Raw genomic sequence first — 12,261 nt, forward strand, 5'->3', positions numbered from 1 at the left:
TGTGTTGCTTGTAGAGATGGTTGGCTTTGAAGCTATCCACTGGGTGCACTGGCTCTGGGGCCTCCCGGGAGGTGCAGCTCAAAGTCAGCTGCCACCTGTGCCCTTCCCAGGACCACCCAGCCTGAGCTACAAAGTGATCTGCAAATGGCTTCTACTTGTGCTGGGCTTGGAGGTGCCTGGGAAAGGCCAAGCCAGGAACCAAAGCCTGCTGCCACTACTGCTGGGCCTGGGGCCTCTTGGCAAGAGGTAAAGGATACACAGAGGCCAGATGCTGCTTGTTTGAGAGATTTTAGGAAAGTTGGCAGCATGAGCCAAGACAGGCTGTTTGTATGGAAAAGCCACTGGAAACAACTTAGGTGGGCCCACAAGTTCATTGGGTGGGGTCTCAAGGAATCATCAAGATAAGGCCAACAGTGTTAGGTTGATGGAGACTCAGATATGGTAGCCTGCCTGCTGGCTTTTTAGGGGAAGATTCTGCAAAGGAATAATGGCCTCTGCCAGCACCTCTGTCTGGGAGAAAGTTGCTTCTCCAACTCTCACCCTCACGCCAAACAATTCAGTTCCTTCCATATGTCCCTGGCACTTTTGCTGCCCCAGCACAGGCATTTGGAGCAAATGAGTTCAAGTAAGTCCATAGGTGGGCCCTTTAAGAGGACTGCCTGGGTCTCCAGCAGCCTCTGCCTCACTCAGCCACAATCCCCAATGGTTTTCACAGCCGGAAGTTATGGGGACTTCTCTTCCTGACACTGGAATCCTGAGCTGGGAGGCCTGCTGTGGGGCTGGGACCCTTGGCTCTTCAGGGGGTACCTCCGCAGCTGAGATATACCTCCAATTTTTAATCACCACATGTGGGTTGGAACCGGCCTGTTCTCATCTCCACTCCTACCAGTCTCTTCTGTAGTTTAGTTGTAATTTTGATGTGGTTGTGGGAGGTTCCAAGTACTGTGCTTGCCTACACTGCCATCTTAATCAGAAGCCCCATAGCTTTGCAGAATTTATTTGCATTTTTCCAGAATGTCATATACCTGGAATCATATAGTATGTAACCTTTTTAGATAGGCTTCTCTTACTTAGTAGTAGGCATTCCTTCAGATCTCTTCATAACTTGGTAGCTTATTTCTTTTTAGAGCTGAATATTCCATGTATAGTGTACAATGTACATATTGTATGGAGGTACCAGTTATTTACCCATTCACCTCCTGCCTTCAGTAGTTGGTTATTCATCTGGTTGCTGTCTGGATGCTTTTAATATAGTCTCCCTGTCTTTGGTCTTCTGCAGTTTTCCTATAAAGAATATAGGTGTTGCCCCGCCAGCGTGCCTCAGTGGTTGAGCATCGACCTACGATCCAGGAGATCGATGTTTGATTCCTGATCAGGGCACATGCCCAGGTTGCAGGCTCGATCCCCAGTAGGGGCATGCAGGAGGCAGCCGATCAATGTCTCTCTCTCATCACTGATATTTCTATCTCTCTCTCCCCCTCCCTTCCTGTCTGTAAAATCAATAAAAATATACATTAAAGAAAAAAATACAGGTGTGGCTTTTCCACCTGATGCCCCTCCCTCCTGTCCACACTCTAGCTGTATTACCAGTGCCTCCAGCATCTCCTTCCATCTGTCATCATGATCATCTACTGGACTTCATCAGCTATGATGAGATGTTCTCTGACATCTACAAGATTCCGGAGATTGCTGATGCACTGTGCCTGGAGGTGGAGCGGAAGATGGTCAGTAGGATAGCTGGTAACATTGATGACTCACTCATTGCTGGAAATGCCTCCACTGAAGGCCTGGAGGGCAAAGATACTGAAAGCACAGTAATCACTGGTGTGGATATTGTCACGAACCTTCATTTGCAGGAAACCATCTTCACAAAAGAAGCCTACGAGAAGTACATCAAGGATTACATGAAATAAATCAAAGGGAAACTTGAAGTACAGAGACCAGAAAGAGTAAAACATTTTATGACAGGGGCACAGAACAAATCAAGCACCTTCTTGCTAAGTTCAAAAACTACCAGTTCTTTCTTTTTCCTTTTTTAAAATTGATTTTAGAGAGAGGAAGGGAGAGAGAGAAACATTGATTTGAGAGAAAAATATGATCAGTTGCTATCCGCAAGCTCCCCAACCGGGGACTGAACCCACAACCTGTGCATGTGTCCTAACTGGGAATGGAACCTGCTATCTTTTGGTGTACAGGATGACACTCCAACTGAACCCAGGACCACACAACCAACTGAGCCCAGTGGTCAGGACCTACCAGTTCTTTTGGTGAAGACGTAAATCCAAATGGCATGGTTGCTCTGTGGGACTACCCTGAGGATAGTGTGACCCCATATATGATTTTCTTTAAGGATGGTTTAGAAAGGGAAAAGTTTTAACAAGTTTGGCAATTGGGATCTATCACCTGTCATAACTGGCTCCTGCTTTTCATCCACACACCAGGACTAGGACAAATGGGACTGAGTTATCTGGAGCTCTTCATTTATTTTAACCTTGATTTATTTGGCGTGAAAGCATTGTTTTTAGAAAAACATGTCATGTAGGTAGTCTAAAAATAAAATGCATTTAAACTCATTTGGAAGAATGCCTCTTAGTTTAATACATGTTTAAATCCATTTCCTGGCCAGGTAGCTCAGTTGGTTAGAGCATCATCCCTATTCGCCAAGGTTGCGGGTTCAGTCTCTATTCAGGGCACATACAAGAATCAACCAATGAATGCAAAAATAAGTGGGACAACAAATCAATGTTTCTCTCCAAAATCAATAAATTAAAAAAAAAAATTTAATTAAAAATTTACCAACTTACAAACTGAGGGATCTCAGAAGGAAGGCGGGGAGGGGTGTTGGTGGGAAGAGATTAATCAGGAAACTTGTATGTTTATGGGCATGGCCTGTGGACGTGGACATTAGTGTGGGGAGGGCCTGGGGCTGGGATGGATGTAGGGTGGAGGGGATCAGTGGAGTTAAAAGGGGGACATCTGTAATGGTCTCAACAATAAAGAAACATTAAAAAAAAATTTACCAACTTACTCATTTTTAAGTGTACTTTTCAGTGGTGTTAAGTATATTCACACTGTTGTGCAACCAATCTTCAGAACTTTTTCATCTTGCAAAACCTAGTACCCATTAAACAACCACCATTCAACTTTCTGTTTTTATGAATTTAACTAATTTAGAAACTTCGTATAAGTGAAATCATACAGTATTTGTCTCTATGTGATTAGCCTGTTTTACATAACATGATGTCCTCAAAGTTCATCCATCCTGAAGCATGTACCAGGATTGCTCCCTTTTTACGGCTGAAGAATATTCCATGTATGTATAGACCACATTTGTTTATCCAGCAATCCATAAATGGACACGGGGTGCTTCCGTGTTTTAGTTATAGTGAAGAATCCTACTCTAAACATGGGAGTAAAAATATCTCTTGCAGACACTGCTTTTAATTTTTGGAAGTTTGTACTCAGAAGTAGGATTGCTGGATAATATGATCATTGTATTTTTTAAATTTTTTTGAGGAACTGTTTTCCACAGTGGCTGTAACATTTTACATTCCCGCTAATAATGTGCAAAGCTTCCAAGTTCTCCATATCCTCATTAACACTTGTTATTTTCTGTATTTAGGGTTACGCGAGGTTTGTTTGGGACAGAATAAAGCACAATGGTCTTGGATCAACAAACATAGACTCTTCCATTTTTAAGTTCCTCATTTTTAAGGGAAGTTTCCAACCACGCCACTGTGGTTAGTTGTTCATTGGCCACCCTGAGATCCAGACTCCTAAATGGAGAGCTTCATTGATACGAGAATGAAACTAGTACGAGAATAACCATGTGGCAGTTATTCTGTCAGTGAGAATAGCTGGTGAGAATAACTAGTGTGACAGTGTTTCCCCATGGCTGCCGGAGATCAGTCTCCAGAGAAACTCGAAAATAGAACTCAGGAGGAAAGTTGGGGGAAGAAGGGACTCCTGAGCAGCAGAGGACCACAGCTACTTCCTCAGGGTGGCCGCAGGCTAGCAGATCCTTCCCTGTTCCCTCCCCCTTCGAGGACAGGGATTCCTCTGCCCTCATCAGGGATTAGAGGCCTGCTGTGCCCATCTGGAGGGGGAGCCTGACCAGAGAATACATTCAACCTTTAGAAAATGGTGACTTTCACCCTGGCCAGTGTGGCTCAGTGGTTAGAGCATCGGCCCACACACTGAAGGGTCGCAGGTTCGATTCCTAGTTAAGGGCATGTCCCTGGGCTGCGGGCTTGATCCCCAGTCAGGGCATGTGCGGGAGGCAACCTATCCATTTGTGTCCCTCACATCAATGTTTCTCTGTCTCTCTCCCCCTCCCTCCCTTCCACTTTCTCTAGAAAATCAATGGAAAAAATATCCTCAGGTGAGAATTAACCAAAAAATGAGAGAGAGAAGAGAGAGAGAGAGAGAGAGAGAGAGAGAGGAGAGAGAGGAGAGAAGGAAAGAAAGAAAGAAAGAAAGAAAGAAAGAAAGAAAGAAAGAAAGAAAGAAAGAAAGAAAGAAAGAAAGAAAGAAAGAAAGAAAGAAAGAAAGAAAGAAAGGAAAGAAAGAAAGAAAGAAAGAAAGAAAGAAAGAAAGAAAGAAAGAAAGAAAGAAAGAAAGAAAGAAAGAAAGAAAGAAAGGAAGGAAGGAAGGAAGGAAGGAAGGAAAGAAAGAAAGAAAGAAAGAAAGAAAGAAAGAAAGAAAGAAAGAAAGAAAGAAAGAAAGAAAGAAAGAAAGAAAGAAAGAAAGGAAGGAAGGAAGGAAGGAAGGAAGGAAGGAAGGAAGGAAGGAAGGAAGAAAGAAAGAAAGAAAGAAAGAAAGAAAGAAAGAAAGAAAGAAAGAAAGAAAGAAAGAAAGAAAGAAAGAAAGAAAGAAAATGGCAATTTGCTTTGGTGGAAAGAACACTGCACTAAGAGTCTGGAGCTCAGAACCCTGGGTTTCAGTTCTGGTGCATTGGCTCTGAAGCTGTGTGATGTTAAACAAACTTCCTCCAGAAATTTCCTTTTTCAAGGAATACAACTAACTCATCTGCTCTGGACCCAAGGCTGAGGTAACTCTGAGAGTTCTCTTAATTATCCTTTCTGGGTCAACTATGCCTTGCTTTTTTTTATCATCTCTATAGAATGGTGAAAAATCCACCTTTATGAGAAATATTTGCATGACTATATGGGTTTTTTTCCAACACAGCAAGCCACACAAAAATATGACTGAATGTGATCCCTGCTCAGGGAAGTATGTAGAAATGAAATGACTCATGCTACGGTAGTGAGACTACGGGGTGGGAAGCAGGGAAGATGTGTAGGGCATGAGAGTTTCTGTTTTAAAAGTTAGCTCAACATTGTTATTATATTTTCTATTTAATGGTAATATTTAAACACAAATTTAAAATTATATAATAGATTCATATAACTTATTCAAGTTTACATAAGACAGCAAATGTGAAAAGCCCGCCCACCTATCTTCCACCACCCAGTAATTTATCTCCCATTGTTATAGGCCAACTACCCCAGGTAATAGACTCTGAATCAAATTTGTGGGCAGGTGGTTTATTGGGAAGTATTCTCAGAAACAGCATTTGTAAGGGAGTGAGACAAGAGAGATTAGGCAGAGAGAAGTCAGGTTGCAAAGCAAATGCACTTGCAACAGAGGCTGCAGCAATCCCTGGGGAGCTCTGAAGCTAGGATGGCCCTTCGGAACTGTCCCAAATTGAGGCAAAGGGGACCTATGTTTCTACTATATAAAACCAGTCATTGGATTCAATCTGTCCCCAGGGAAGGGCTTAAACTTGCCAAAGCAACTGCATGCAGCTGACAATGCCGGGAGAGGCACCCTGCGTAAGCTGTCAGCACACATCATTCCTGGCAACTGGGTGAAGCGCCTTGGTCCTAAAGAGACACCACCTCATGGGGTCCAGTACACCCTTATGTTACTGTTTCCCTCCCCAGAAACCAAAACCATGACAGTTAAGTGTGTATCCCTCCAGACACGTGTTTGTTTTTTTAAATATGTTTTTATTGATTTCACATTGATTTCACAGAGGAAAGGAGAGGGAGAGAAACATCAATGATGAAAGAGAATCATCGGTTGGCTGCCTCCTGCATGCCCCCTACTGGAGATGAAGCCTGAAACCGGAGCATGCGCCCTGACCGGGAACCAAACCGTGACCTCCTGGTTCGTGGATTGGATGCTCAACCACTGAGCCAAGCCAGGTGGGCAGACATGTGTTTTTTTCATTCATATACATATGATTCCATACACGGGTGTATATGTAAATGCCCTTTCCTTTTTCACTTCAAGAAATTCATAAGATATGCATTGTTCTATTGCCTTGTTCACTTGCGCTGGCAATCTTTCATTTAGGGTATAAATAACTCTCTCATGTATATATCTTTTTAAGCCTCACTATTCCCAGGTGGTCTCCCATCCAAGTACTAACCAGGCCCGACCCTGCTTTAGTGTCCGAGATCAGACGAGATCGGGCATCAGGGTTGCATGGCCATAGACTCTCTCTCGTTTTTAAACAACTGTATTATATTTCATATTGTGGATGTGTAACTTCATCAAATGCTTTTTTGACATCTATTGTAATGATCAGAGAGTCATCTTCAAGTTTATCTAATTCTCAAGATTGTTTGAATAAAAAATGCATGAACACAAATAAGGACATTTTAAAAAAATGATCAATAATGAGAAAAGTTGTCTTATCAGAGACCAAATCATAGTAAAAGGCAACACACAGTATGGTGTTGTTGCAGGAATAGATGATTAGAATGAATAGAAAACTCCCAAACAGACTCTGTGTATATATAAAAATATATTTAGTTTATGATAAAGATGGCATTTTCAAATTAGTGAATTGAAATAGGGAAGCTGAGACAGATAGTTAAATGGCCAAGCAGTTTACAGCCATCTAGTAAATAGCATAATTCTATCTTTCATTACCAAGGACACTTAAGAGTAGATGGTTTGCCCGGCCGGGCGTGGCTCAGAGGTTAAACGTCGACCTAGGATCCAGTCGATCAGGGTTCGATTCCCGGGTTGTGGGCTCAATCAATGACTCTCTCATCATTGATGTTTCTATCTCTCTCTCTCCCTCTCCTTTCCTCTCTCTGAAATCAATAAAGGTATATTAAAAAAAAAACCAACAAAAAAACGAGTAGATGGTTTACTTTGGGACAGCATGGAGGGATCTGGAGAGTATTATGCTGAGTGAAATAAGCCAGGCAGAGGAAGACAAATATCACATGATCTCACTCATATGTGGAATCTAATGAACAAAATAATCCAATGAACAAAACAGAGTCAGAGATATAGAAACATGGAACAGACTGATGAATCTCTGAGGGAAGGTGTGGGTGGGGAGAGATTAACCAAAGAATTTATATGCATATATACATAACCCAAGGACACAGACAGTAGTGTGGTGAAGGCCTGAGGGGGGGCGGGGTGGAGAGTGGGAGGGGTGGAGGGGGCAATGGGGGGAGAAAAAGGGAGACATCTGTAATACTTTCAACAATAAAGATAAATTTTTATAACTAACTAGATAAATAAATAGAGGATGGTTTATACTTCTCCTCCCCAACCAGAGGGTAAAAAGCTTAAATCACCCTACTCAAGGAGATAGTAGAAATCCAATTAGTACTATTTATGCTAACCACACCCAAGGACAGATGAAGTTAAGGGAATAAATCTCATTTTGGCACATTGGCATAAAGCTGATGAATATTCTACTGAGATCCTTCCGTAAGATCTCTCCTAATCCCCCAGCCTTTAAAACCCTCAAGACAAAGGACCCAGTGTGTGCTCTCCCTCCTGGGAGCAGTCCTGTGCCTTTTCCTTTCCCTTTTTCTTCCTCCACAGGCCTGCATCTCTTAAACTCTAAGGGTCCCTGCTGAGACTTGCAACCAGGGGGAGCAACGGACAATGACAGCTCATCTGGGACTAACCCCCTGAACCCGTGTCCAAGGCCCCCGTTTCTCTGACTTCTCAGTGAACCAAAGCAGCCCAGCCTAGTCTCTCTCCTGTTGCTTCTTTTGTCCTAAGCCCTTCCTTGTTTCACTGTCCCCAGCTTTAAAAAACATACACTCAAATCACCTGGACTCGAATTGTGAAATCTTTCCTGCACGAGGTCAAGAACCCACACACTACAGACTGGCCCGAGGCAGACCTGCTCCGGGCTGGTCCCTTTCCAGTAACAGAATGAGTATGTGCATGGTATTGGGCAACTGAATATTTACAGATTAAGTTATATTCAATATACAAATAAAAATCCCAGACAGTTAAGAGTTCAGTATAAAAAAACCATAAGTATTAGAGGAATATATGAAACTATTATCATAAACTCAATTCATAATGGAAAGTTTTTCTAAGCCTGAAATGGAACACAGAAAACATGGATAATTCTGACAGTTTTTATTGAATGAAATTTTAAAATTTCTATGCAACTAAGCACATACAAGCTGAAAAAGATTAAACCCTGGCCAGGTAGCTTAGTTGGAGTGTCATCCCAATACACCAAGGTTGCGGGCTCAATCCTCCGTCAGGCAGGGCACATATAAATATCAGCCACTTGATGTTTCCATCTCTCTCTCCCTCTCCCTCCCTGCCCCCTTTCCTCTCTCTCAAATCAATAAATTAAAGACAAAAAAATTTAAATACAAGTGAGAAAATATATTTGAAATGCATTTACTCAAGCAAATCACTAATACACAGAATATATAAGCAATAAAGAACAGTGACAAATTATAAAAGATATGAGGGAAAGCAGGGTTTGCCACCCCAAAATGTGCCTTTCAGAATATTTATGACCAAGTTGATTATTTTTAAGAAACAAAAGACTCAGAAACTTTGAACTTCCCCCTATCTGCCTAAAAAAATTTAGATAGAAGAGGAAGGGAAGGGAGCTATTATCACAGATAACTATAGTATAATATGAACTAGTGTGTGATGGACAGGGAGGAACTGTTTAATCCAAGTTCTCTATGTGTCCCATTGTTGATGATGGCCCAGCAAATATTTATTTAACAAACATGTGATATTCTCTCTCCATGTGAATTGTCTTCCTGCCCTTTGAAGTCCCAAGCCACTACCCCCTCCCCTCTCCTTAGCTCAAGATAGCATATAAGCCTTAACTGCCCCATCTGTCCTCACAACTCTTATTCTTATGGAACCCCCATATGCACATATGTAATAAATTTGCTCATTTAATCCAATCATGTTAATTTGACTATTAGTCCAGGTAGAAGAATTTAGAATGGTAGAAGGAAAATTATTTTTCCTCCCCCAACAGATAATGAAGATGTAATTTATAGAAGAGATATAAATATCCAATAAAGATATAAAAAGTTACTATCCATACTAGTAATCAGAGAAATGTGAATTAAAACAACATATAAAGCTCTAGAAATTAGCTGATTACTGTTTCAGTGTTCACTGTGGGCGCAGGTGAGTTTCTGCTCCCAGCAAGCTCTGGCTGTTGCAGCCACTTCTGGTTTGTCAGCCAGTGACTTGCCCTGTGGCCATTGATTTTCAGTTTGTTCAACTTTTTTCTTCTTCTGAAACACATGAGAACATTTTTGTGGCTCTTCACCATGAGAAGTGGAGGAGAAGCTAAGATTGCACCCAGGAATGTGTCACTGTCAACCTCAACAACTGGTCAGTTACCATTCAAGCGTCCTCACATTTACACACAAGGCCCCCTGTCCAGAACAGCACAGAAGCAGAGGTGGGAGTCAGAACAGAGCCAGGTTCTCAACAGACCTGGTGCTGCCTGAGGGCCTGGAGGGGAGCTGAGGAGACAGGGCTTCGAGGAACAGATACTCTGAAAATGGAAAGTTACAGGTCTCAGAACTCATGAAAGGGATGCTCTGAAGTGTTTTGTAATTCATACTACTAACTGCTTTGTGGACGCCATCAAAAATCCCACCCACAAATGTCTGGTTATGTCTTGCCTATGGACCTCCCCAACTGGTCCATGGGCATCCCTAATGCCTCAGCTCTCCCCCTGGCTGACTCCTGGCACATGCTCCCATAGATTAGTCAGTGCAGTGCTTTGCAGATGACTATTGAACGTGAGCAGAAAGTCAGCCTGAATCTGAGAAATTAAGAAGGAGCGCACAAGCTTGAACATTTTAGGGACCATGTTATGGTAAACAAAAAAGTTCTCAGTATCTGGCTTTCCAATTATAAGAATTGGAAAAAGGAGAGTTGTATTCATAGAAAAGATCTGAAAAATTCTCATTGTCCCTAACCAGGCTGACTGGTGAAGGTATTTCTCTTCCAAAGCCAGTCAGTACAAATTTGAGGTGGCGACTCTCTTCCAATGTGAATACAGCAATGGAAAATTTCAAGGAACATGAAAAAGAAAGGAGATGATGCCCCCCAAATAACACAGTTTTCTATTAACTAACCCCACAAATGGAGATCTATGTATTCCCTGACAAAGGATTCAAAATATTGTTATAACAAAGCTCAGTGATTTCTAAGGAAACAGACAATTCACTGAAACCAGGAAATATATGAACCAAACAAGAGGTTCAACAGATAGATGGAAATCATAAAAAAGAACCCAAAAGAAATTCTTGATCTGAAGAATACAATGAATAAATTTTTTTTAAAGAAATAATAAAGATAAATTCATAAATAAAATATTCTAAAAACACTTTGGCATTTATAAATAGGTTCTTCCAATCCACTACAAACAGGCTTTTGGCCTCATCATGCCACTGAAATCTCTGTCTCTCTCTCTCTCATCATTAAAGAATTCTAAATTCAAAATAATAATAATACAATTTGGGGGGACAGAACTATCAAGCATTTAAACATCTTGTAAGACCCATTATTGGCAAAGCAATGGAAGAATGAGTGCTCTATTTTCTTGCTGAGCAGAAAATACATTGGTAAACCCTTTGGAAGCGCATTTTAGTAAGTTCTATCCAAAATTTAAGTGGATATATCTTTGGCCCATAAACTTTACTTCTCTAAATTGATCCTAAATAAATACACATGTATACAGGGAATTATATGCAATAGTCTTGAGTGCAGTATACTTGGTAATCGCAGAACATTTGAAATGACCTAAATATCCACTAATGAGAACATTTAGTCAAATTACAATACATTTATGCTATAAAATACTAAACAAATTTAAAAGAATGAGATGAGCTGACACTGAAAAGTCTTCAATACATAATGTTAAGAGAAAAAACTGATCAAATGTTTAAGTGTACATATTCTTATTTAACTATATATATGCATGCATGTATACACATACAATAAACTTTTATCAGTGGTTATAAACCTGGAAGGAGACTGAACCTGGCCCTTGCGTAGAGTGGCACTTTTACTTCTATGTGTTTTTGGGGATTTGAAGATTTTTACAGTGGACCTACATTTTTTTTGTGATTTAAAAAACAATTTAAAAAAGGAAATGGTAATACCAACTGATAGGATAATACAAAAAGATATAAAGAAGAAAAATCAGCTGTAATCCCATCATTAAGAGAAAACCTCTGTCAATATTTTAATGTAAATCTTTTCAGCTCCTTTTCTGGGTACAACTATTTTCTTTAAATGTTTTTATTGATTTGAGAGAGAGAGAGGAAGGAAAAGGGAGAGAGAGAAACATTGATCAGCTGCCTCCTGCATGCCTCCTACCAGGGATCAACCCCGAAACCCAGGCATGTGGCCTGACCGGGAATCGAACCCTCAACCTCTCAGTGCACAGGACCACACTCCACCAACTGAGCCACACTGGCCAGGGCTGGGTATAACTAATTTTTTAACCTAGTTGAGATATAGACTGAACAGTATTCAAATTCTGTTTAGCCTTTTTCACTTTAACTTCCTCTAGAAGTTATCTAGTCTGGAGTTCTCCCTCTTCCATTGAAGTCACTATCTTCATTCAGGCTCTACCTCTGGGTCCGAGTTAATGCCTCTTGCTCTGGAGGACTCTCCCCTACTGATCACTGGGCTTGAAACTCCAGATCCTAGGCACAGGGCACAGGAGTGGCCCGGCAGGGACCACTAGCACCCGGTGCTATGAGCTTCAGACAACTTCGGAGCAGATGGGAAGTAAAGGCATATCAAGGCGCAGGGCTGACTCGGCTTGGGGATCAGACTAGGGGACCGAGGAGCCCCTGGCTATAGCTGACCTTGATGTTAAAAAGAAATAATCTGAAGACAATAGTAGTAAATAAGTATTCCCCCAAGTGAGTTTCCGCACTGCTTCTGCTGGGAATCGGAACTTGGCACCTTTCACGG

At 41.4% G+C, this 12,261-nt stretch overlaps 1 pseudogene across 1 annotated transcript; it reads left to right on the top strand.

Annotated features, from left to right (window-relative positions):
- Positions 1-1,620: 1,620 nt before the first annotated feature.
- Positions 1,621-2,612, top strand: LOC308567691 (translationally-controlled tumor protein pseudogene; annotated as a pseudogene). Its single transcript has one exon. The product of its transcript is annotated as a translationally-controlled tumor protein pseudogene (transcript).
- Positions 2,613-12,261: the final 9,649 nt, after the last annotated feature.

This window comes from Miniopterus schreibersii (genome assembly GCF_964146895.1).
Source record: "Miniopterus schreibersii genome assembly, chromosome: 15".
In the NCBI taxonomy this organism is placed as follows: Eukaryota; Metazoa; Chordata; class Mammalia; order Chiroptera; family Miniopteridae; genus Miniopterus; species Miniopterus schreibersii.